Source organism: Clarias gariepinus, chromosome 25 (assembly GCF_024256425.1).
Source record: "Clarias gariepinus isolate MV-2021 ecotype Netherlands chromosome 25, CGAR_prim_01v2, whole genome shotgun sequence".
NCBI classification, from domain to species: Eukaryota; Metazoa; Chordata; class Actinopteri; order Siluriformes; family Clariidae; genus Clarias; species Clarias gariepinus.
In genome coordinates, this window is record NC_071124.1 from 20,605,509 (window position 1) to 20,611,652 (window position 6,144).

A 6,144-nucleotide genomic window follows, 5' to 3' on the forward strand; every position below is an offset into this window, starting at 1 on the left:
ATTTCCCCCCTATGAACTATATAGCTGACTCATCTGGATCTGGCCAACTAATATATGACTCACAACCATCAGAACTGAGACACATGTTCCAACTTGCCTAATGGCATAAAAAGAGCAATATTAGGAACATGCACTAAGAGTGATCAAAAAAATTGTATCAGATGAGGTTCATATGACATCACAGAAATGTAACTCACATGCATTGTGCCAGTATTGGCTAGAAGTGTGTGTGTGTGTGTGCGTGTGTGTGTGTGTGTGCATGTGTGTGCACTTTGTATAAGTCTCAAGCCTCTCCTCATTTCTTCATATTAAATTAAATTATGTAAATTAAATACAGGAAATTTGAACAAAACAAAGTGCGTAATTATGCAATTTAAAAATTGTTTGTTTATATAAAACTTTAGCAGCAACCTCATTTCCCCTCTCGTCTATTCCAACTGCATCACCAGTATACTAATCACCAGCCTAAGCATCTTAGGCATCACCTGTACCTGCACTCTAAAAAATAAAACTGTGCTGTACTCAATTTTTTTGGTGAAACATTTTTACACTTAAAAATATTGAGTAAATATAAAAAAATATAAAAATCATGTAAAATATACTTCATGAATTGAGTACAAGTCAGTAAAAAAATTAAGTAGACCTGAATAACTATATTTAGTACAATGATGTACAAAATTGAGTAAATGTAATGAAAATTAGAAGTTAATGAAAAGTGAAAATTAGTAGATATAATTGAAATGGAAGGTAGAAGATACTGAAAATTATACTATTATTTAATAAACAAATGTGCTACATTTACTAAATATTTAACTGAATGAAAGAAACAATGCACACATTTTTATTTTAATTAAACATTTATTTGGCAAATTTGACAAGACATGAAATCTAAACTCAACCTGGTTTACTTTGCAAATGACATGTAACAAGATCATAAACAAAGAGCTGAATTTATGTTATTAGTAAACAGTTTCAGAAACAATACTCCTGCCACAAGTATTATACAGTTAACACATGGAAAGTAGACTTTTGTATTAGAATCTAATGAGTCACATTTTACATCTGAAAGATTGCACACCTTCACACTTCAGTTTCCTGCAAACTGTGGGATCCATACAAATGTGTGTGCAGACCTTCTCAGGTCTTAAAGAAGCAATGACAGTCTAAATGAACACAGGACACTAAATATCCATGACCAACAGTACCATGCTTCACTCGATAATGATCGAAATTCCTTTTGATGATACGACAAATGTGCAGAGCTTACACCGCCATCCCATAATGCTGGCACCTGAAAAAGGAACAATAGTATACAAGTAAGTACAAGTGTGACTGTTAATATAAAGTCTACCAGACTGGTAAAATAGTACTTCTGTTCAAATACATACTTTTTGGACTAATAGTCTATTTCTATCTTTGATTCAATGGTTAAACATTTCATACTTCTGTAACATTTAAAAAAAGTTGACATTTACCTCCTGTTTTATCTCCATTCAACTTCTCTTCATTAGTGGTGTTGGTGCTGTGAAAGAGATATAGAAAATATATAACATGTTTCACACAAATACACACACACAAAATCAATCAGTTTTAGGTTCTCTTACTTACATATCAGAACATACATAATGTTTCACTTCAATATTTTAATTTCTTATTACTTTCTCCCAATTCTAATTCTGAGAGAAATGTTGTATTTTCACTAAATCTTTATATTTCATAGCTTTAATTATTAGTACAGTACTTAGCACTTTTATTTTATAACATCTGCTGCTGCTGCTTGCTTAGTGTTTAATCATGTTAAAAATACTCATATACAGTAACGTATAAAACAGTACCAGAGTCCGGACACTGCACCGCATTTCTGCTGTTTAAACCGGATTTGTTCTGAGTTTCTTCCTTAAAGTGTCGGAGTGACCGAGCAGACTCGCGGTTCAGTGTGTGAGGTGGACCGGTACACATGCTAGTTTTATATCCTCGCCACAGTGGCGGTAGGCTGCGCAAAATCACTGCATTTGGCGGGAGAAATTCAAATATTGCGGCACAACCGCCGCCGTTTACACCGGGAAACCCGGAAAAAACCCGAACATGCACGCGCTGCTGCTCGGTGTTAAATCTCTCCTTTTACACCAGATTTTAAGTGTCTGTATTAAACGCGCTTTAGCTGAGCAGTTTGGTGGTTGGAACAAACAAGCTAAAGCACACTGAACCCCAGGACTGGCCTGTTGCTAGCTATCGTTAGCTCTGGAGCTCGGCTGTGACAGGATTCAGAACAGTAACTCACACACTATAAAGTTGTGTGTGCAGGCAGACAGAGTCATTATTACAGTAACTTGTGTTAGCTGTTTACTCACCAGGATTTGTAAGGAATGTTCCAGAATGTTCCAGGTGCTTCATGTCCATTCTCACATCCTCACAGCCTTCTTGTCTCTGATGTTACACCAGACTTCCCATGAGCACTTGCACAGGGCAATTTACTCAATTATTTAAGTTTTTGTTGTTAAAAATAAAGAATATTGAGTTGGAATAATTTATAATTGTAGTTTTTGAAACTAATCAGTACAATTACTCCATTAACAGATATTTTGATTGAAATGTATAAAAAAATATTAAGTGCATGTTAAAAATATAATTCAGTTAGTCAAATACTGATTTTTACTAGTGAAGTAAACTTAAATTATAGTGTAAATTTAAGACAAAATGAATAATTGTTTTTTTAGGCATTTATTTTGATTTGTCTAACTCAAACAATCATGTATGTGACTTTTAGAGATTTTATTAAGGTAACATAACTTTTTTATAACTGTGAAATTTACAAGGCCGCAGGATCATTTTTTAGAGTGTGTTTCTCACTGGTTCATGCCATACTTTAGGTGGTTTTAATGCTTGAATTATTCTTAGGTCACTGTGTGGCTTAACAAACGACTGCTCTGGTACAGGGACTGAACTGAAAATGAGAGCCAAATCTTGCCAAAATTGAGACCTGACAAAGTCCTTGAGGAAGCCTGGAGAACTATTTCTCAAGACTACATTAAAAATACAAAATGGTCTCTTTAGAATCAAAATATAAAGAGGAAATTAGATAATTAATTATGAAATCATTTAATTATCATCTCAGGACATTATAAAAAATATATACATATTATAAGCAATCACAACTAAGAACCAGGGTATCCTATGCAATTAGTTCATAATAATCAGTATTTGTCAACGTATCCAATTACAGAAAAAGACTCTTTTAAAAACAAAACAAAAACAAAAAAATCAAGTTTAGGAAGAAGTACAGCACCAGGTAAAAAGTCAGTAATCATCTTATAATTATTGTAATTCTGCCATAATTTGAACACACAGTTATTTAAAGAAATAAAGATTTTTTCCACCACTGACCACTAACACTCTTCATCATAACGAAATGATTAATTCAGGAACTTGGGTATAAAAAACTGTGAAAATAAAACCTTGAGAAAGAGAAAGTTTAGGGGCAGGTTTCTTTTCTTTTTCCATATTTCTACAGGCACATTTCTACAGATAGGATAACAATATTATTTTACACACACACACACGCACACACACACACACACGCAAATGATGGATATGATGATAATATTATTTAATGTAATTAGTACCATATTAACGACCATTTAGTTTAGCTTTTTAGTTGGTAGAATTTGTATATATAAAACACACACACACACTTAAAACTCTACCTAACGTTTAGACATTGTGTACATTTCCATAAACAGCTTATTTCCGAATCCAAAGCAAACAGCTTTGAGCAGGTTCACATATTATTTTGAAATGATCAGTTACCTTATATAAGCAGAATGTCACAATAAATCAGTAATAACACAGTCAGTCGATTCGCGAAGCTGACTCGCTCATTCTTGGTCGCTTGCAGGCACGGTACAAAAAGATTTGTCTAACCACACCTAAAGTGAGGGGCTTAAGCAATAAAGACCTAAGTCTAACTCTCAAACGGGTTTTTGTTATACATAGACAGCTTTTGGGGGTTTGATCCTCATCTGCCACACACAGCAGCCATCACTCGAGGTCTTTGATGGCGTGTTCTCCGGCCCAGGAGGGAGCTTTCTCACTGCGCTATTTCTGTCCCGCTTACGCTCCTTTGTTTCCCCAGAAGAGCAGGTGAAGGTGCCTGTGCAGCTTTGATCAAGAAGACCTGGGCTCTGTAAACAAGTCCCAACACGGTTTAGTCAGATCGAGGCTCTCAGTTCGCCTGCACCTTTTCCTGAGCAGACTGAACACACAGCACAGAACAATAAAAAGATTAAAGACGTTTTTTTTCGTCCTAGAATTGTTGCATGAAAAAAACTAAAATAAAGATTGTGTATGCTTAATGAGATTGTCTGACTGAGATGGCTTAGAGGATGGAATTTACTCTTGGTCCGAAGATGTTGAGGAATCTTCAATAACAACAGTTCTGATTATAGTTCAGTTGGAAGACGAATCACAAATATACAGTATAATATACAGTATTATCCTTTCTATTGTAGCAAGAAATACGTATGCAAAAACAAATTATTGTTGATATGGTGAAGTTTTTAAAAAGAAGATGTTTGTTTATTATTGAGGGAAGGAGTCTCCGATGCCAGGCCAGTTTTTTGCCATCGGATCATCATCAGAACAGAGGACCTAGTTTAGCTTTTCTTGTTTCTTCAAACCAACAATAACATAATAAAAAATTGGATCATAAACATTGTATACCACTAGAAATGGTTTAAAAAATAGAGTGTGTTGGTCATCCAAGAAACTTTTCCAAAATGTTGGGAATTTCTGGAACAGAATGTGCTTTTACTGGGAAATGATCAACTATTAACAAAATACTCAGGGCATTTTTGATTATTTTTCAACAACAGCACACCCCAAGTGTTTAACTCCCAGACAGGAATAAAATACCCAGAAGGGAGACAGCTATCATGAAAGAAAAAGCCACAAACATGGCAAAAAAATAAAAAAATCCTTTTAATTATAACAATCCTTTGAATTTTACATGATGCGTGAATGCATTACATGAAATTCAGTTCTGAATAACTAATAAGCCTTGGTGTAAATTCACATTAACGTTTCTTGTTAAACTCCCATATTGGAATCGTGATGTTTTGGCGGCTTGCAGACACGGTGTTGACAGCCCACGTTCTGGGTCATTTTGCTGCCATATGTTCACACCCTTTTTGGTGAACAGGTGCACTGCCCTCATTTTCTTTCCTCTTTCTTTCTTTTCTCAAGTGCTGCAAATACAGATCATGTTCATGCTTCCTTCATCAATTCCCCAAAAGAGAATCTAAAATTAATTTTAACTCACAAATCTTTATGTTATCGTCAGATTAAAAAAAATAATTATTATAATACAGCTGAAAGCTAAATTTAATTAAGTAAAAGAAATGTCAGGGTTGTGTGCTTCTTGTTGCTCAAACATTTCCCCCCATTGTTATGTTGAAAATTTTCAGAGAACGTTTTAGCATTAGTGGTAGCATCGAAATATGTCATCAGGAGTCAGCTAGACAGGATGTTTAAAATAATTGGTGATGTTTTTCATATACGTTGGCATGTTTAATATTTAAAATCATAATCCCAGACATGCCCTCCAAGCTATATCACTGTGGTACTAAAAAATCTTTGATATAGAAATGCTTCTACGAGGTTATTTTTTTTCTATTGAAATACAGACAACATAAAAAAAATAAAAAAAAACTCAATATGGACTTGTCAAATCAGCATGGAGTAAAATTTACTAACAGAGACAGGATTTTCAATGTTTTGCCATGTGCGGTAAGGCATATCCACCAAAACCCATCATTGCCAAGCGACGTGAGTTCCTGAAAGGCCGTCTCTGTGTGCGGCTGAGCCGCGGGTGACGGCAGAGGCCGTATGCGCCTGCTCGGGATTCAATGTCCTGTTTATGTTGAACCTCAGTGCAGTCTTCCTGAGGGAAGCAGGACCATACGGATTTGGTGGCCTCGCCATTTGGACTTATCTAAACACACGTGTGTGTGCTCATGTAAATATGGAACACAACACATTCAATAGAAATCTCAGAAACTCCTAAATCTTACCACTGTTTCTGCAAAAGAAAGCATGTAACTCATATTGGTACTCGGGTAATATGAGAGGATCGGAGTTCTTCCATGG

The 6,144-nt window shown here is 35.2% G+C and overlaps 1 long non-coding RNA gene across 1 annotated transcript; it reads right to left on the reverse strand.

The window, feature by feature from the left end:
* Positions 1 to 870: 870 nt before the first annotated feature.
* On the reverse strand, positions 871 to 2,502 carry LOC128513363 (uncharacterized). Its single transcript, XR_008356375.1, has 3 exons — positions 2,352 to 2,502; positions 1,476 to 1,522; positions 871 to 1,291 (listed from the first exon to the last, which is right to left on the reverse strand). It is a non-coding gene; the product is annotated as an uncharacterized LOC128513363 (long non-coding RNA).
* Between the last annotated feature and the right edge of the window lie 3,642 nt (positions 2,503 to 6,144).